Below are 21,161 nucleotides of genomic sequence, written 5' to 3'. Positions count from 1 at the left end.
AAATACTAATTTGATAAAATGATGATATAGGCCGGGCGCGGTGGCTCACGCTTGTAATCTCAGCACTTTGGGAGGCCGAGGCAGGCGGATCACGAGGTCAGGAGATTGAGACCACGGTGAAACCCCGTCTCTACTAAAAATACAAAAAAATTAGCCGGATGTGGTGGTGGGCACCTGTAGTTCCAGCTACTCGGAGAAGCTGAGGCAGGAGAATGGCGTGAACCCGAGAGGCGGAGTTTGCAGTGAGCCGAGATCGTGCCACTGCACTCCAGCCTGGGTGACAGAACAAGACTCTGACTCAAAAAAAAAAAAAAAAAAAAATGATGATATAACTAGATTGAAAAAATGTTGAGAAGGTCAGAGAGAGGGAGAGATAAAAGTGAAAGTTTGCATAACAGAATCAAATCCTCTTGCATTAAAGGCCTTAGACAATATAAAAAAACTGAAAAATCAAGCTATAGATACATATTTTGTTTGTTTGTAAAGAAGAGGCATAACATGGTTTGGATATGCGTCCCCTCCAAATCTCATGTTGAAATGTGATCCCCAATGTTAAAGGTGGCGTCTAGTGGGAGGTACTGGATCATGGGAGTGTATACCTCATCAATGGCTTAGTGCCATCCCCTCGGTGATAAGTGAGTTCTTGCTCAGTTAGTTCATGCAAGATCTGGTCATTTAAAAGAGTTTGGGACTGTCCCCTTCTCTCTCTCACTCCCTATCTCAGCGTGTGTTACATCTGCTCTTGTTTCACCCTCCTCCGTGATTGGAAGCTTCCTGAGGCCCTCACCAGGAACAGATACCAGCACTATGTTTCCTCTACAGCCTGCAGAACCATGTGCCAAAATAAACCTCTTTTCTTTATAAATTACCCAGTCTCTGGTATTCCTTTATAGCAATTCAAATGGACTGACACAAAGTGAATGCCAGAAAAAAACAATTCCAACAAACAAAAATGATGGCTTGTGCTGATCAGGACTTGGGAATAGAGAGGGGTGGAGCAGAAGTCAACTTTTTTCTTTTGTTACCTATAAAGATATTTGACATTTATTATTTTATATACATTAAAATAATGTATATAATATATAATATACAATATATAATTAAATGACCAAATAGATGAAAGTATTACATGATCCTTTTTTTATAGAAAGGGAGAAAAGAAACCAATTAAGCCATATAAACCCAGTAAAATAAAACATCAGAGTAGCTCCAAGTGTGGACACATGGAACAATTCATAGTATAATTTGCAAGCTTATTAGAAACATGAGGTGAGCCATAGACAAGGCAGGTTCTTCTTTGTGTTCATAGCCCTAAGGCTTTTGAGGGGAGCTGCAACAGGCTTATATGACAGATCCCTGTTGGGAGCAGAGAGGCACCACCAGGCTATTGTGGTAATAGCCATAGATACTCATGACCCAGAGGTTGATGCATGGCATCTTTCTTCTTCTTCTTTTTTGTTGTTGTTTTTGTTTTTTGAGACAGGGTCTGGCTGTCTCCATCACACCTGACCTATTACATCCTTCTTGGACACTATTTTAAGAGCCTGGAAAATATATCACTACCAAAATAAGAATGACATTGTGACACTTTGCAGACCATGGCAATTCTTTTGACTTCCACCATTTGAAGTGATCATCAAACATCATAGAAATACCTGGTTTTGGGCTGGTCATGGTGGCTCAAGCCTGTAATTCTAGAACTTTGAGAAGCTGAGGCAGGAGGATTTCTTGAGGCCAGGAATTCATGACCAGCCTATGCAACAACAAAGTGAGACCTTGTCTCTAAAAAAATAATTAAAAAATTAGCCAGGTGTCATGATGTGCTCCTGTAGTCTCAGCTACTTGGGAGGCTGTGGGAGGGTCTTTTGAGCCTACAGAGAGCTATGATTGCACCACTGCACTCCAGCCTGGGAGATAGAGCAATATCTCATCTCTAAAACAAACAAAAAATAGACCTGGTTTTGTTAGGAAAAGCTTTGAAGGCAAATAAAAATCAGAAGGAAAGAAGAGGGAAAAAACCCTGTATTTTGTTATGAGATAGGCCCTGTTTAAGACACTTAAACATATATTATGTCACACATATATTTTGAGTCAATAGGAATTAAATATAGTTACTTACATACAGCGAAGAAAAGTAACTCATAGATTTCCAGGAGCCTATCATAGGTTTTATAGGCATGTGCCTAGCCCAATAGGATTCAATTTTTTATAGGTTTAGTAGGACATCACTAACAATGCAAAGGTAAGCTACACTAACAAAATTATGGGCCCAGATCAAGGATGATAATGGTTTCACTGTACTTTGTGTCATACCACATTTGGAGTGCTGTGGGATTTGGATGTCATATGGGGACACTGGCTGAAAGAGAAACAATGACTGTGAGGAGAACCAAACCCAGACTGTATAAGGAATAGGTGAAAGGACCAAGGCTTTAAGCCTGGAGGAAGAGAGGCTTACTACAGCACGTTATGGCTATCTTGCCGTATTTTAAGTACTCTTAAAATACGGAATAGAAAAGGAATGGATTCCTTCTGGATTGTTTCTGAGATTGGAACTGGTACATGGATAGAAGTTATAGGAGGCATTCAACAGAAGCATTTTCTAGCAAGTAGTGAATGATAGAATATCATGTCTCACAAATTACTTACTGATCCTTCACTGGAAGTGTTCAAGGAACAGCTAGATTATCTTCAATTAAGCGCTTTAAGAGCGGATTCCTGCATTGGAATTGAAGTTGGACCAGTTTGGATTTAAAGTCTGATAAAGGTCTAATACTCTTAAGTTTTTAGATATGTCAATCTTGAAATTCAGTCTCCAAATACTCATTATTCAATAAATAAACATTGGCAGCTTTCTATGTGTCAGGAAACGAGAGACATTGTTCCTGCTTAGTGAAGCATTACATCCAGCAAAGGGGAGAAGAATTAGGCAGACAATTGGATAAATAATTGTAATTGTAATAAGCATGATGCAGAAATAAAGATTATATGGCAACATATTACACAGGCTCTAATATAGGTTGGAGGATAAGGGAAGGCTTCTTTAAGAAAGTGATATTTAAGTGGAGATCCAAAGGCTGAGTTAGCTACTAGGAAACTACTTTTGATTCAGCGTCAAGGTCTAGAAAAGTGTCTTTTATTAGAAAACAACACATATTGAAAAAGAATTCTGCCTTAGCGTTCAGCCAGTCTTGAACTGTCCTTGAACACCTCGCATGCTTATTGACATTAACTATTGGCATGCTATTAATATTGGCTAAAGGTTGATCTTCTTCTTTGTGGGAAGTTCTCCTTTGCTTACAACCCAGTCAATTTGCTTTGGATTTATACTTTGGGACCTTTTAATTTGAGTGAGTGATTTGTGTTGTTGTTATTGTTGGCTCTGATACCAGGACCGACTATTCTATACTTGTAGGCACCCAAAAGTGTCAGATTCTGAATTATAGTCACAGAGGTAAGTGAAGTTGCTTTTTTACCCTTGACTTTAGAGCTCAAAAGACTGTTTAAATGCCACTTGAAAAACAAAGAAGTGAGTGAAGAATGGCTCTAGGAGTAAATGAACTCATCCTTCTCCCGAGCATATTTCAGAAACCTACAGAGAGAAATCTTTTATCTAAATTAAATACGGACCCTCACAAAACCTCAAAGAGAGTAGCCAGGGCTTATGAAGTGCCGGTGGATAATTACAATCTGAGATTTATTGGTGACTACTCTTGTGTCAGTGAAAGGTTGGCTGACCAGATAAAACCAGGCATTGGCTAGAGGGAGGACTCTTGAACCACTCAATCTTTTGAAATTTCTAAGGAGTTTTCCAAGGGGAAAATCAGCATTCACATGCTATGTAGGAAGATCTTTACATACAGCAGATGGATTCAGCTGGGTTAGGTTGCTTCGTTTGACAATGTCCAATTCAGTATCTGAGAAATGTCATCATGCTTTAGGTTTTAGGGATATCTATCATGCCTACTGAGAGCAAAATGAGCATTTCTATGTGTATGAGGTATGTTATTGCATCCATCATGTTACTTATCTTCAGATCAATTAAGGAATACAACACTGGCATTTGACATGGATCAAATCAAGGACCATGTGATCAGTGTCACCTAAAACATGATTATGAGGACACCCTTGAATTAAGTTGTAGTTTTCATAGTGTGAGTCATGGTAAAACACTAAGATGGTGGCTTTTGTTTAACACTTGTTAGTAGTGAGGCTACTAAGATGCTATGAGCATACAGTAATCACCTGGGTCTTTTCCTTATCATAATGCTCTATATTCTAGTTGATACTAGATCTGTAGACCAAGTAGATTGTGACTGTGGCAGGTAAACGGATGAATTTGTGGGGGAGAATTATGAGCATACTTTTTAGGAAGAGTTAGGTCATCAAGACTAATGGGAACTTTTGTTGATCAACATGCCTGTACCCTGAAATGTGTCTTTGGGCTTTCAGAAACATGGTATAATTTCTTCCTCAAAGATCTGCTTGCTATGTTACATGGGTACATATCCTTGGGAGTGAAGATGACAACCATAAGAAAGAGACAAAAGAATCTGGCAGCAAAATCAACCCCAGCAAAACAAAGCAGAAATTAGAGAAATTAATAAATTGAGTGAAATTATATTTCTCAAGTTCTCCATTTTCTAAATAGGCTTTTGTTTTCCATGAAATTACTTTACAGTTTTAACTTTTGATTATACTTTTATTCATGAGGCTTTGGCTGGAAGTGTGCCCTGATAGGCCTAATGTTGTTAATCATTTGAATTCTTCTGCCTAACTTTCAGGTTTGGTTACTCATTGATTGAGTCTTCAGACTTAAATGAATAGTTGAAAGAATAAAGCAAAATGTATTTTTTCTTTTTTTTTTTTTTTTTTTTACCAGACATTCTTTTCATTATGGTAATATGTACTATGATGTCGTTAGTCAAGGAAACATTGCCTTGATATTTCACCAGAGTAAAATAATTTTTGATTAGGCATTGATTTCTCAATTTCTGCAAGGAATTTGAGCCTCATTCTTGAAGAAAGAGGTGACAGAAAAAGACCTAATGTTACATAAATGAGGTTTCTGAGTCAAAGATTAGGTTCATGCAAGGATCCCTATTTTGTTAATATTTTATTGAGTGTCCAAATTAATGTCAATATAACAGAATTCAAAGGCAGAGATAAAAGTCCACAGGCTCAATTCTAACTACAGCACGTGTCAGTAGTGTAGTGCCTGCTCTGTGGAAAGACTGAGAAAGTGTCTTAATCAAAATTTCTACAGATCTTTGATATCGCCTTATTTTCTGCAGAACAGGAGCCTCTTCATGTTTGATGTCTCAGAAGCAAGGGCCTGTTTCTGTTGAGTTTGATTATGGAAGAGAGGTCTCCTCCCAGGGAGCTCAGCTGGATGTATCCTGCTTGTTGCCTTAGTTTCTTTTACGGAAGGAGATAAAGGAGGAAGAAGACCACATTATAGAATTGGTAGTTGTTTGTAGTGCTGGCAGAGTCTCAAATGATATTTGTTGTGTTTCAGTCACTTCCAACCAAAGGATTCATTTTTGCAGCAGATGAAAGATGGACAGCATGCAAATGCTTGGATTAGACACATTCCAATGCTTTGAAATTCCATGCATCGGTGTCTGTTATATATGTTGTTTTTCGATATATTTTACTGCTGTTACATGGGTGCTTACTTAGAACAATTAGTAAGAAAACCAAACAGGATTTGTCTGTAGTCCTTACCAAATATTTAAATAGGAGTCAGGTGACTATTACAGTGGGAACAAAAAGTGCAAAAGTTTAGGATTTGGCCTTGTTTCAAAAACTGTTAAGTTTTAATGACTCTGATAATGTGTTCAGTCTCTTAAAGGTTAGGGGGCTGACATTTTCCACTTTTTATGGAAAGAGAATTAGATTAATTGTTAGGGTATGTCACTGGGGAGCTTTTGCTTAAGGGCTACTTTTGAGTTTATTCCTGGAAAGGAATGAAATTGGCAGAAACAAGGTCAGTTTTCTATTATGTCTGATGACTGTTTCCAGGAAAGTTTGGTTAGCCAAACCACATGGATTTTTGGTCTCTATTGTAAATTGCCAAAAGGGACATCCACCCATGGAAACTGTTACACTTTCTTTTATAATATTGGCATCTGTAAGCTCTTCATGGTAAGAGGAGTGAAATTTTGAGAAGTCTGAAAAGATAAAACTCCTGAAATCCAGCAAATGAAAAACACTGTCTTTCATAAGTGGAAGGTCTATCCCCATTGGATATGCTAGGAGATTGGAAAATCATTCTAGAAGTGAGAGAGACTTTGTGGAGGTGACTCAGCCATCATAATGGTCTCTGATGAAGCTGGATTTGATTTTTTATAATATATTCTAATTTAAAATGATACTTTTAACAAATCAGCCATTTTTATAGTCACTTAACACCTGAGACATTAAAATTAAAATAAGAACAGTATTAACTAATTCATGTATTTATTTCATGCAACAAATATTTATTAAGCACCTTGCAAGGGGCAGAAACAGTGAGAAAAGTGACCAAGATAAAAATATTTCTACTTTCATGAAACTTTCACCTTAATGAAGTAATACATTATGGGAAAATGTGTTTTCTAATATTACACTTTATATTTCAAAAGGAAAGCATTTGGAAAACTTTAGCAGACCATGCAATCATGATATTTTTGTATTGGTTGGGATATACTCTTGTTGATTCCTGCATGTTCTTCATTTTTGCAAACTTGTGTTAACATAAAGCCTTTTTGAGACAGGTGGCAGACTTTGCCTAATGTTAGTCTTGAATGCAATAATGTTAACTTACTTACGAAAGATTTAACTTAAGGATGCTACTCACTTGTAGTACTAATTGGATTTCTTTCCTGACCCAGTGAAATTTAGAATTTACTAGATACTCATGATTATACAAAGGTATATCAGCCTGTTCTTTAAATATTATGTTATCCCTTTTGTGGAGATACAATCAGGCATTTTGTATCTACTCATTGTGGATATTCTTACTAATAAATCTGAAACTTAGTCAAATATTTGATACAATTAATATGTTTGGGTCTCAAAAGAAAGGCAAAGTTTTGATAGTTTGCAGAGCATTTTAGCATTATTGGTCATTTCATTTCCAGATGTTATTACTCTTGAAAACACATGTGACCATGGCTATTAGCATGTAATATATTGTACTTCTAGTTTATTTTTATGATGCTGTTTAAAAAACATACAGGTTACATCTATGAGTTCAAAGTGAGATAACAACTCTGATGATTACATGCTACCTGCAACTAGTGCAAGCCAAATATTCTCCATGTTATACTACATAAATGAGTCTTTGATTACTTGTTACCTCTGATGCTACTAATTACTTTACCAAAATGAAATATTAAAAGTTGTGAATATTTAATTTTTAAGACAAATTAGAATTCAAGGCTATCCATATAATATCATTAATTACTATGCATTATACATTCTGATGTATTTCTTGAAGAGGCAGAAATGAAATTCTTTATAAAACTGGGAATGTCTATGGGAGTGCATGTATAGTCCTGTGTATATGGTAGATACTCATATGATGGCCATTAGTCTAGGCAGACCTTGGCCTGGCCCAAATCTTAGCCTAGTACTAAATAATCTGCATCTCTGACTGTCCTACAGCCTCTACCTCCACCAACATATTTTCATCTCATATTGTTCTGACAAATGTATTTAAACTATTTTCATTAAATATTCAGATTCAGAGTTAAAAATTTAATTATTTAAATTTGAGTTTAAAAATTTAAATTATTTTTATTAACTAGTCAGATTCAGAGTTAAAAATGCCCGTTACAAACAAAACCCATTCCATTTACAGATTCCAAACCTTATATATGTCTGCCTTTCAGTCACCATATTTACCTCTTGACTTAAATGTATTTTAATTTTTTTGGTAGAATGGTCCTTGCCTTTATTGTAAGCTGCTGCAAATCCCTTTGGGGAAGAAGTTGTTTATCATTTGTAGCAGTAGTCAGAGTCTAGTCAGGAAAACACCCAGTACTCTAGGTATTTCAAATAGAGGACTTTTTCCAGGCATTTAGTAACACAGGTGAAAAAAGAGCTAGAAAGCCAAACGAAGAACAGAGGAAACCCAAGAATTTGCAGCAGCAGGAAGTAGCTACCATACCTAGGTTTGAAGGGTGAAAATGCAAAGAGGGGGTGGTTTACCAGAATCCAGGTGCCCAACCCATCTGGCAAACCTGTCTAGTAGAATCTGAAGCAATGCAGGTCGCCAGAATTTCATCTTGGGAATGGAGAGAAGAAAATATCTTGATTTCTGCCATCTTCCCATCATCCCCTTCCCTGACTCCCAATCCATTTCCAGTACCTCCTTTTGACCAAGTCTGGCAAGAAACTAGCACACACAGAGTCTTACTGGGGTCAACCGTGTTGTGACACAGAACAGAGCAGGGGAAGAGTGAGCAATGGTTCTATAAGCAAACAGGACAAAGGCGAAGATATGGGTCAAGCAATCAAGACAAATAATCTTTTATTCATATTCATGGTATCCTCCAGAGAAAATAAACTGATAATTGCTAATAAAAAAACAAGCAGTGTATTCCTTGATTAGCTTGATTCCTTTGATTAGATTACAACGATCTTATAGTCTCAAATTAATAAGAGGTAAACAATAGGTTTTATTCACCTACTTTTTAGTACAGCATCTCTTGGCTGAACATAAAACCTAGAGAATGTATTACTGCAGAAACTGTGTTGAATTTTTTTCCTTCTGAAGATGTTTGAAGAAAAGTTACAGAGGTATTTGTTTAAGCAGTCTAAATATAATTCTACTTAGAATCCAATTGATCTTCACAGATGGTCATTCCAGCACTATAAACTTATGTTATATCCACTAATGTAAGTTTGTAATTCGATGATTCTTAGATATTTACTTCTAGATAGGAATCAATTAGATAGACCTGAAGGAGTTAGAAAGTATTCTGAAAAATAAAGAAATACATATGAAATATGTCTGGATTTGTTACCTTCTTAATAAAATGTAACCTGTCTAGAAATTTCCACAATGAAAAACATAAGGTTGGAATGACTTTCAGTACTTATTTTTAGGAAAAATATACCTCTTATTAGTTTAATAAGAAAAGATGTATCCTATAAAATATGATACACAGAGTTTTATGAAGTTTGAATGATGAAAATTAAGCCTTGGCTGATTTCCTCAAATTCAGTGTGGAGCTTTGGAGACTCATTGAACAGTTCTTTCCTTAGATAATTACCTTGCTTAGAAGTGCTTCCTATTCAGACAGAACACCTGATTTTTTTCACTTACTGAGAGAAGTCTGTGCCTTCATGCCTTTATAAATGGAGTAAAGTATGAACACATTTTCTAGGAAGAGGGATCTTGTTTATTGGAATCAAACTATTTTAAGTAGAATTATAGTAAGGAAAAATTCCAACCACAGTGATATTTAAAATAGTTTTATTCTATAGGGAGTCCTTTCTCCATTTCTTGTTTTTGCCAGATTTGTCAAAGATCAGATAGTTATAGATATGTGGCATTATTTCTGAGGGCTCTGTTCTGTTCCATTGATCTATATCTCTGTTTTGGTACCAGTACCATGCTGTTTTGGTTACTATAGCCCTGTAGTATAGTTTGAAGTCAGGTAGTGTGATGCCTCCAGCTTTGTTCTTTTGGCTTAGGATTGATAAATGGTGCTGGGAAAACTGGCTAGCCATAGATGGAAAGCTGAAACTGGATCCCTTCCTTACACCTTATACAAAAATTAATTCAAGATGGATTAAAGACTTAAATGTTAGACCTAAAACCATAAGAACCCTAGAAGAAAACCTAGGCAATATCATTCAGGACATAGGCATGGGCAAGGACTTCATGTCTAAAACACCAAAAGCAATGGCAACAAAAGCCAAAATTGACAAATGGGATCTAATTAAACTAAAGAGCTTCTGCACAGCAAAAGAAACTACCATCAGAGTGAACAGGCAACCTACAGAATGGGAGAAAATTTTTGCAATCTACTCATCTGACAAAGGGCTAATATCCAGAATCTACAAAGAACTCAAACAAATTTACAAGAAAAAAACTCCATCAACAAGTGGGTGAAGGATATGAACAGACACTTCTCAAAAGAAGACATTTATGCAGCCAAAAGACACATGAAAAAATGCTCATCATCACTGGCCATCAGAGAAATGCAAATCAAAACCACAATGAGATACCATCTCACACCAGTTAGAATGGCCATCATTAAAAAGTCAGGAAACAACAGGTGCTGGAGAGGATGTGGAGAAATAGGAACACTTTTACACTGTTGGTGGGACTGTAAACTAGTTCAACCATTGTGGAAGTCAGTGTGGCGATTCCTCAGGGATCTAGAACTAGAAATACCATTTGACCCAGCCATCCCATTACTGGGTATATACTCAAAGGACTATAAATCATGCTGCTATAAAGACACATACACATATATGTTTATTGTGGCACTATTCACAATAGCAAAGACTTGGAACCAACCCAAATGTCCAACAACAATAGACTGGATTAAGAAAATGTGGCACATATACACCATAGAATACTATGCAGCCATAAAAAATGATGAGTTCATGTCCTTTGTAGGGACATGGATGAAACTGGAAATCATCATTCTCAGTAAACTATCACAAGGACAAAAAACCAAACACCGCATGTTCTCACTCATAGGTGGGAATTGAACTCTGAGAACACATGGACACAGGAAGGGGAACATCACACTCCGGGGACTGTTGTGGGGTGGGGGGAGGGGGGAGGGATAGCATTAGGAGATATATCTAATGCTAAATGACGAGTTAATTGGTGCAGCACACCAACATGGCACATGTATACATATGTAATAAACCTGCACATTGTGCACCTGTACCCTAAAACTTAAAGTATAATAAAAAATTAGAAATGAAATGGTTGTATTCTCTTCCTTAGCTTTTATCCATCTGTTTTTGTAAGCCATATACATTTGAACAAACATAATAATAGTAAGATCTAGTTTCAAGGTAGTGGACTGCAACATTGAAGTCTGTAGACTTCTTTGCCAAGAAAAATGTTTCTTGGCATTAACAGTTTTTCCATCAAATACAAAATTCTGAGTGAGATACATCACTAGAGAGTATACAAGTTCTTCCACTCTGGTCGGCTTATTCTATGAAGTGAGACTGATACTACTGCTTATCTCATAGTTTTGTTATGATAGTTAATATTTATTAAAAACTCAGACTAATGTTTGACACACAGTAAATACTAAAGAAATGCTTACAGAATAAATAAATACATTCGTAAATGAGTCAATCTCTGTTGTAGTCATGCCATATTAATTACAATCCACATGCTAGAGTTTATGATGTTCTCTCTGCCTGGTTCCCCAACTCTCTTTCTATTTATTTAAATCCTATTATTCTTCAAGGACTGTGCAGATCCCACCTTTCTAAGCCCTTCAGGACAGACAACTCTGGACTCTACTAACCTCATGTTTCTCCTTCACTCATTTGCACTTATGCACAAATATCCTATTTGCTTTATTTAGTCTTTACCATTGGTTGTTAACTAGGCAAGGACATTAGAATTGCCTGGGTTGCTTTTCTAAAATGTGTATCCCTAGGCCAAACCCCCAGAATTTTTAGATTCAGTGAGTCCTGCCTGGCACCAAAACATGCACATTTTGATAAGGTTCTTCAGCAAAGCCAATATAAGCCACTAGTCAAGATACACTGATCAAAATTACCTTTTGTTGCCAGTATGTAGAATTTCTTTATCAACACAATTATAAACATCTTGAAGACATAGACCATGCTTTGTTTTTCTTATGTAAACATGGCCACTACTGAATAACAGTCCTCTTTCGTGTTTCATTGTAAGATCTCTGAGAGTGGCGCCCAGGTTATGCCTTGACAATGGGTGGGGGAGTGTATTAGTTCTCATGCTGCTAATAAAAACATACCTGAGACTGGGCAATTTATAAAGAAAGAGAGGGTTAATGGACTCATGTGGCTGAGGAGGCCTCATAATCATGGCAGAAGGTGAAAGGCACATCTTACATGGTGGCAGGCAAGAGAGAATGTGAGCCAAGCAAAAGGGGAACTCCCTTATAAAACCATCAGATCTCGATGACTACCACCAGAACAGTATGGGGAAAACTCACCCCATGATTCAATTATCTCCCAAATGAGTCCCTCCCACAACATGTGGGAGTTATGGGAGCTACAATTCAAGATGAGATTTGGATGGGGACATAGCCACACCATATCAAAGAGGGACAAAGAGAGCCACGGGTAGATCATTCAACTGTTGCCACAATTATGCTACGTCATGAATAACCAGAAATCTTCAGTGATATACCAAAAAAAGCACTCTTGTTCATGTTTCTGGAATCAGCAGGAATAGACTAGGCACCTGTGCTCATCCCGGCTGGGCTTTCTCACATATTTATGGGGTCAGCTGACTGCTAGCTGGGCCCACCTAAATGTCTGCTGTTCAACAGCTCACTCATGTATCTGTGAGCTGACTCTGTTCCATGTTACTTTGGTCTTCCTCCTGAGACCAGAAGGCTAGTCAATACAAATTTTGTCTTGGCAATAATGGAGGACAAGAGGGCAACCCCAGATGTGCAATCTCATTTCAAGCCTCTATCTGTATTGCATTGGCCAAAGCAAGTCATGTGGTAAAAACCCACTCATGAGGCCGGGCGCGGTGGCTCACGCTTGTAATCCTAGCACTTTGGGAGGCCGAGGCGGGCGGATCACGAGGTCAGGAGATCGAGACCACGGTGAAACCCCATCTCTACTAAAAATACAAAAAATTAGCTGGGCGTGGTGGCGGGCGCCTGTAGTCCCAGCTACTCGGAGAGGCTGAGGCAGGAGAATGGCGTGAACCCGGGAGGCGGAGCTTGCAGTGAGCCGAGATTGCGCCACTGCACTCCAGCCTGGGCGACAGAGCGAGACTCCATCTCAAAAAAAAAAAAAAAAAAAAAAAAAAAAAAAAAAAAAACCCACTCATGGAAAGTGAGTACTGTACATTACATGACAAAAGCTGTAAATACGAGGAGGTGGGAAGAATTGATGACATTTTCTCCACATGAAGCTCTTGTTAATGTCTCTTTTCTGCACAGCACCCACTCTGGTGCCTTCCTGAAGGTCATTTCTTACTGCTTATAATTCTGATAGAATGTCTTTAAAACAACCTTATCACCCTGAGTAAGCAAGTAAGGAATCTTGTTCAGAGAAAAAAATGTTGCAAATAAACAATCACATTAATGCTATTTCATTTGCCATTAAATAGAAAAATATCACCCTGTATTCCACAGACTTGACATCACCAGAATAATATGTCACACTTCATTAGACTAGAACATCAAATGCAGAAAACAAAATATTTGCTGTTCAGTAAGATTATCTACTACTTGAACAAGGTTTGAGGAATTGTCAATATGATGTGTTTGAATCCAGGAAATTAAACCAAGAACGGTGACTGAAAAATATGTTAAAAATCCCACACATTTGTTTTGCAAGGACACAGCATCTTGTTATCACTTGTGATTTGACCGTTGGTTCCATCTCTATTACCTGTGTTGTTGCTTAGTGAACTGCTGCAAAGCAACCCGTGAAGTATGTTATAAAAATTCAATTTACTAATACGAGAGAATCACCTTGGGGAAGAATGGGAGTTTTTGCTGAGTTCCCTGGGGTCTAACATGGTCATGCCATCTTTTTGTCGAAGGGACTTTATCTCTTAACGGATCAGAAAATTACAATATAGTATGGCATAACCAACTGTATCTATAGACAAACAGTAAATAGCCAAAACAATAGATAAATTACTATAGCCATTTTTCTAAATTAATGTGCTCATTTTCTATATTTGATTCTTGCTCTCAGGTAGGTACTTCATTGGCTCCTGGTGAGAGATTGATCAGATATATGAATATTAAATAAACTATTGTGAGGGAAATTGCTTTACAGCCCTGCTTTGTCCTTATTCTTCTGTGGAATTTAGGCAAATCACTTAGCTGACTGATATTCTTATCTAAAAGAAACAAGTCAATTTGGATATATAGTTATATAGCAAGGGCCCTTGCCTATGTAGCTGAACAACAGATAATGGGCCTGAAGTAAACTGTAAGTCTGTCAAATACACACCTTTGTTCAGAATCACAATGTATGGGTAGGTTCATATTTTATTAAAGCTGTGCTGTTTTACTTGATTTCTCTTTCTAAAAGGAAGAATGTTAACTTTTAAAATAAAACAAAATGCAGCATAGAGATGCAGACTATGTGGTTTGGCTGCGTCCCCACCTAAATCTCATCTTGAATTGCAGTTTCCAAAATTCCCACGTGTTGTGGGAGGGACCAGGTGGCGATAATTGAATCACGGTAGCAGTTTTCCCCATCCTGTTCTCGTGATAGTGAGTTAGTTCTTACAAGATCTGATGGTTTTTTAAGAGTCTTCCCCGTTTGCTGGGTACTCATTCTTCTCTTCCCTGCCACTTTGTGAAGGACATGTTTGCTTCCCTTTCTGCCATGATTATAAGTTTCCTGAGGCCTGCCCAGCCCTATGGAACTGTGAGTCAATTAAACCTCTTTCCTGTATAAATTACCCAGTCTCAGGATGTCCTTATAGCAGCGTGAGAATGGACTAATATACTAGGGTGTGGGCTTATGCAACATACCTAGCACAGTTCAATCTCATTACCTTGCATTAATGGTGAGATTCTCAGTCACAACTACAGAAATAACTAATGCAGGTGGTGATTTTTATATAACTGAAAAGTTTCTTCTCAGACTATAATTGCTAGAGGAGAAAAAAACAGAGAAGCATGAGAATTTTACATGTGTAATTACAAAGGAACATGAGAACAGGTCAATTTTCCTAGTAAGTCAGAAACCATAGTTCTCCACAGCATTAAGAACTCTCTCCCTCTTGCACAAATGCACATATATATGTCCACTTCGTTTTTAGGCAATAGCCCAGCGGGGTCAGGCTGGGCACAAAGTTGGACCCTCAGGAGAGTGGGTTAAAGGCCTAGTTTCCCTTTCTTAAATGGAAAATGCTGTGAAACTAACATTGTAATTTCTCTTGTAATCAGAAAGGAGAAATAATAGCTTTGGGATTCAGTTCTTTTATGAACTCTTTGGTCAACTATGTAGGTAGTGTGACTTGCAGTAAGGAAAATTTAGCCAGCACTTGGATGAGCTAAGCTGGGCTTAGGACACTATATAATTAAGAGATGTTAGCAGAATGTTTCTACAGAAGGATGAGGGGAGCAATGGCTGGCCCTGACTTGGGACCAGCCCACATTCACCTTGGGAAAGTGAAGGGTATAATGGAAACAAAACTAGTGGTGGAGAATGAATTATTTCAGAATGTTTGTTATCAAGAGAGTTTGAATCTTTGTGCCTTGTATGTGGATAAATAGGCAGTGAGTAGAAAAGCACAGTGCTATGAATGTTTAATAACCAAATGATAGCTTGATGTCAAAGCTACTGATAAGTATATGCAATTTTAACTTCATTTGATTGCAGCAGTAGGACAAGTGAAAACTGAAATACAATAATTTTCAGGATTTAAAAGTCTAAAAATTCAAGCTGCACAGTATTGTCTTAGAATGGAGCAGTGAGGACAAAGTCATTCTTGTAATGGCAAAAAAAAAAAAAGATGAGTCATGGAAAAATGGTTAATTAATGCTTAGATTCATAATTTGATGCTCAGCTGTGACAAAGATCACCAATATATTCTACAAGAAAAGAGAATAACATATTTTTAGGAGGTATCCTGTACATGAGGAAAAGTGTTCCATTTAATTTTGGGTTCTTGTTTCTATAAAAATAAATATTGTGAATCAATATAGGATTGATGGTGCTGTTGAGAACATTTGGTTATGTGACTCATGCTTTAGAACAGCACTTTCCTATCAGGCAACTAGCCAGAGATCCTCCTACTGCTGGAAAATGTGTTTAATCGGAAGACAGGCTTTAATTAGATAGGATCATGCAGCTTGCTAACTCTCCATCGTTAATTTTCCAGGAGCCATTTCCTCATCATAAGGATGCAGTAGCCATAATTATTCCAATCATCCAAAAGAGAAGACTTTAAAGTACAGTAGTTAGCCATCCAAAAGAGAAGGCTAATATCCATTTATGAGAGCATTTTCCCAAGGTAAATATTCGTTTTGTTCTGTATAGATGTATTTTTGCCTATTTCTACCTTTGTTGGGCTCCATTTTCTTGCCCTTGAATAGCTAAGTTCTCTCCTAACTGTTCTGAATTCAATAACTTTCTCTACTCCAGAAACCTTTCCAGCTATTTTTAAGCTCTAGCCAAATTGTCTACATTGCCTAAATAAGTAAAAAGATGGCACATGAAATAAAAATGCCCAGCAAAAAATTTGGAGAAATCTCTCGTGATATGTGGAATTTTAATAGACATAAAGTAAAAAAAAATTGATTGTCAAATACTTGGGAAATTATGAGCTAAATGAACAAAATTTTTTGCTTTAGGATTTATCAGTGTGTTTGCTCTACTGATATACGTAGGCACGTTTATGAAGCAGGTTCACTGTGCACTGGTTACCAACTTGTCTGAGTCTGGTGAGGCCCAATATCCACACACACAGCAAGTTGCACGAAGTGGGTTTATTATATATAGATGGGCAGCAAGAGACAACAGAATTCTAGTATTCACTGCCAGCTCATCCCATAAGCCTCAGGAAAGCTGCCTGGGGTAGATGGAGTTTTTACGGCATGTGCCCCACTTGCATCACAGCTGGTGGACCCCAAAAAGCAGCCCATCCTGGGTAACATGACATGCTGGGCTAAAGCATTGAAGGACATCCTGTTTCAGGGTTGGGGGTAGTGGGGAACTGGAACAGAGCCCAGACTGTTCCAGCCAATTTCCTCCTTATCTCAAGATTTTGCATTCTCAGCACATACTGCAGTTATTCTTGAGAACTACATGAGAAAAGAGAAGAAAACTGGACTGGGTCCCAGCCACCTGGAGAGCTATCCAGCATCATTGGCATTAGACTTCCTGGTCTTTCCACCTCCATGATATTTTCATGGGAAAAGGGAGTATGGGGGAAGGAGTTTTCTCATTTGAGTAACTAATAATATTACCATTTTATTTCAAAACCATCATAAGATCATAGCTTCCCACCATGTCTCCTATTAAAAAGTTTGAAAATGGCTTCATGATTCCCACTATAAAGGTGAAAGAAAACCTGATTCCCTATGACAGCATACATTAAGCTTATGTTAGTCAAAACAAACTAGGCAAATGGGGGTGCCCAATCTCTAAGTTTTAGCCCCTCAGCCTTTACTTTTTAGATACTTTGATAATAGAGATAGTCATAGCCCAATGGGCTAAGAATTGTTCATTAAATTTTAACATTTTGGGGGGATTACACATGTAAATTAAAATAAAGTTGCTTATTTGACATTATTTTTTAAACTGGAGAATATAATATTTAACTATTGATTATTTGATTGGTGCATACTGAAAACTATAATCCATATAAATATTTAGCTTTAATTCATGCTATCATTCATTTGCTAAGCCTTAGCTTAAACTACTATCATCTCTATCCTGACAATTGTAATCATCTCCTGTTAGTCTCCTTGTTTATACCCAGGTCACATTACAGACTTCTTCACTCAGCAGCCAGGGGGATTAATTTAAAGCATAAATGAATCCAGACCATGTTCTTGGCTGCTCTGAATCATCAAATGATGTCCTGTGGTATGCAGAATTCAAAGATGGCACTCAGATTTCCACACCCTCATGTAAAACATCTTATATAATTATTTGGAAGAATACCCTCCTGAACGTTAACAGGACTTGCAAATATGATGGGATTTCACTCAAGATTGTTACAGTATATCACAAAATGGATTTTGTAAATGTAATTAAGGTCCCAATTGAAACCTTGCCTTCAGCTAATTAAAAGGGGCATTATCCTGAGCAGGCCTGAGCTAATCGAATAAGCCCTTCAGAGAGATCCAGGTCTTTCTGGAGGTCAGAGAGATTTGTTTTCAGCAAGATGTTCCCCTGCTGTCCTGGAAGAAAGCAGCCATGTTGATGGAAGGAGGGGAGGAGGAGACAGTTGGCAAAGATCTGAGAGCAGCCTCTAGGAGCTGTGAGTGATCCTTGGCTGACATCCAACAAAAAGATGGAGACCTCAGGCCTACAACCACAGGGAAATGAATTCTACCAATGACCTGAATAAGATGGAAGAGCACCCCAAGCCTCAGATGAGAGAATAGTCCCTGCCAACACCTGGCTTGTAGCCTGGCCAGACTCTGAACAGAGAGCCTTGCAATGCCATGCTAGATTCCTGACCCACAGGAACTGTAAGAAAATCAATTTATGTTGGTTTAAGCTTTTATGTTTGTAGTAATTTGTTAAGTAGAAAAATAATATATTTTCTATCTCTAACAGAAGAATATATGCATGGCTTTAGTAAGGATTTTGGATTTTATTCTGGGATCTGGCCTTCTCTTTATCATCATCTTCTGTTCTGTCCATTGTTCACACAGCTTTAGCCATATTGCTCTCACAGCTCTTAGAACACTGTGGTGTGCTCTTGCTTAAGGGCCTCTGTTCTTATTGTTTCCTATTCCTGGAGCCCCCTGCACCAGAGCATCCACATGGCTTCCTATCACACGTCATTCAGATTAGTGAGAATAAGCTAACTCATCTAGTCAGGATAGGCAGGGGTTTTGTTGTGCCAATAATAATCCCCAAATCTCAAAGACTTAACAAAAGTTTGTTATTCCTTTTTCCTATTTGTTTAATATAGATCAACAAGATGGCTCTCCTCATCACAGGCACAAGGGTCCCAGGCTGATTGAGGCTTCCCATCTTGTAATGGATTTTTTAAATTAATGTTAGCATAGTATATATTTCTCTATCCCTTTACTCTCCTGGATCCCATTACATTTAATCTATTTGTGTCTTTATATTGAAAGTGGATTTCTTATAGACAACAAATAGTTTGGTTTTTTCCTTTTTAAATCCACTCTGACAGTTTCTGTCTTTTAATTGTTATATTTAGATCACTGACATTTAAAGCAATTATTGGTATAATTGAATTAATATCCACCATGTTTGTTACTATTGTCTATTTTTGACTTTGTTCTGTTTCTTTTCCTTTTTTATATTTGTCTTTTCTTCTGCCTTCTCTGCTTTTAATATATGATTTTCTCAGCATATCAATTTTATTATTTTTTAACTTTATAATTTTCCTTGAGTTTGCAGTATACACTTATAACTAATACAAGTCCACTTTTAAATAACAGTGTGTCACTTCATGGGCAGTACAAGTACTTTATAGCAAAATATTCTCAAGTTCTTCCTCCCACTCTGTAATATTACTGCCATTCATTTATCTATAAGCTATAATTACTAAATATATGGTAGATATTATTTTAAACAAGCTTTTTTGTTAAATTCAAAATAAAATATTTTATTGTAGTTAAAATATAATATGTAGATCTGAGTTTATGATCTAATATTTAGATCTAATATGTAGATCTGAGTTTATCTACATATGAAATATAATATGTAGATCTGAGTTTCTGACATATTCTTTTCCTTCTTTCTGAAAAATTTCTGTTTTATATTCATTGGAAAGTAGGTCTACTGGTGAAAATTTTCCTCAATTTTTGTTTGTCTGAGAAAGTCCTCATTTCTCCTTCACTTTTGAATGATAATTTGATAAAATACAGAATTCTAGAGTTTTTCTCCAACACTTTAAATATTCCACTCCAGTCTCTTCTTGCTTAATGCCTGTGTGGTTTCTGAAAATAAGTCCAATATGATTATTGCCCTTGACCCTCTATAGATAGGATGTTTTTCTCTTCGGCTTCTCTCAAGATTTTTTCTTTGTCTTTGATTTTCTGCAGTTTGAATATGATATGCCTAGCTATGTGAATACACACACACACACACACACACACAGATGTAGGGGTGTGTGTGTGTGTGTGTGTGTGTGTGTGTGTGTGTGTGTGTATTCTCCTGCTTGGTGTTCTCTGAGTTTTGTAGATCTTTGATTTTGTGCCTATCATTTGTTTGGGAAAACTCTTAGTCATTAATTGCCTAGATTTTTTCTTCTGTTCTCTCTATTCTCTTTCTCATATTCCCATTATGTATATATGACACATTTTGTAATAGTTTAACAATTCTTGGATATTCTGTTCCATCTTTTTCTATTCTTTTCTCTTTTTGTATTTTACTTTTAAAAGTTTCTTTTGACACTTTCTTCCTGCTCATGATTCTTTCCTTGGACATATCTAGTCCATTGCTGAGCTCATAAAAGACATTTTCATTTATTATAGTGTTTTTGATCTCTAGCATTTACTTTACATTTTTTCTTAGAGTTCCCATCTCTCTGCTTTTATTACCCATATGTTCTTGCAGGTTGTACACTTTTTTCCCTTATAGCCCTCAGCATATAAACCAAAGTTTTAAATTCCTAGTCTGATATTCCTACATCCCTGCCATGTCTGCATCTGTTCTGATGCTTGTTCGGTCTCTTCAAACTGTTTTAGCAAGCCTTGCAATTTTTTTGTTGTAAGCTAGACATGATGTACTGACTAAAAGGCACCGAGGTTAACTCACTTTTAGTGAAAGGTTTATCTAGTTAAGAGGTAGATTGTATTTACTGTTGGCTGTAACTGTAAGTGATGGAGGCTCAAATTTCCTTTGTTCTCATTTTCTCTCCCCTGTTGCCTTTGCGTTTCCTTAGAAACTTCTAAAATAAGGTCAGAAGCATGCAGTTCTTTCCATTGTATTCCCCTGTGTTATATGGCAGCCCTATTGATATGATGGTAAGGTGTGTGGAGAGAGGAAGCATTCTCTAACTCTATGCTTTGGTCTGAGTCCTTTAGTGAGCTCGTGCCTGTGCAAGTGCTTCCCAGTCTCCCTTCCTTTTAGTTGATGTGGGAAAGATAAAGAGGTCTGGGGTTGGGTATTTCCATTTTTCCAGGTCAGTTAGATTCTGGTAAAACCTTAGTCAGTTAGGCCCTGGTAAAATATGTTCTCTTGAGGGCATGCCTTGTTAATAACAACAGAAGGCTCTGAGTGTATTTCAAAATAGCTACTCCCTTCTTCCTCTGCAGGAAGCACCAGAGGATTTTTCT

The 21,161-nt window shown here is 37.2% G+C and overlaps 1 long non-coding RNA gene across 2 annotated transcripts in view; it reads left to right on the top strand.

Annotated features, from left to right (window-relative positions):
- The window catches only part of LOC129489498 (uncharacterized), a 296,391-nt gene that overhangs the window by 254,661 nt on the left and 20,569 nt on the right, over positions 1 to 21,161 (top strand). For both annotated transcript variants that reach the window (XR_010122497.1, XR_008660014.2), the window contains exon 5: positions 16,052 to 16,183. This is a non-coding gene — a long non-coding RNA (uncharacterized lncRNA). The remainder of the gene's footprint in view (positions 1 to 16,051; positions 16,184 to 21,161) is intronic.

This window comes from Symphalangus syndactylus, chromosome 9 (assembly GCF_028878055.3).
Source record: "Symphalangus syndactylus isolate Jambi chromosome 9, NHGRI_mSymSyn1-v2.1_pri, whole genome shotgun sequence".
In the NCBI taxonomy this organism is placed as follows: Eukaryota; Metazoa; Chordata; class Mammalia; order Primates; family Hylobatidae; genus Symphalangus; species Symphalangus syndactylus.
The sequence above is the reverse complement of the archived record's forward strand: the minus strand, read 5'-3'. Positions and strand labels throughout refer to the sequence as shown.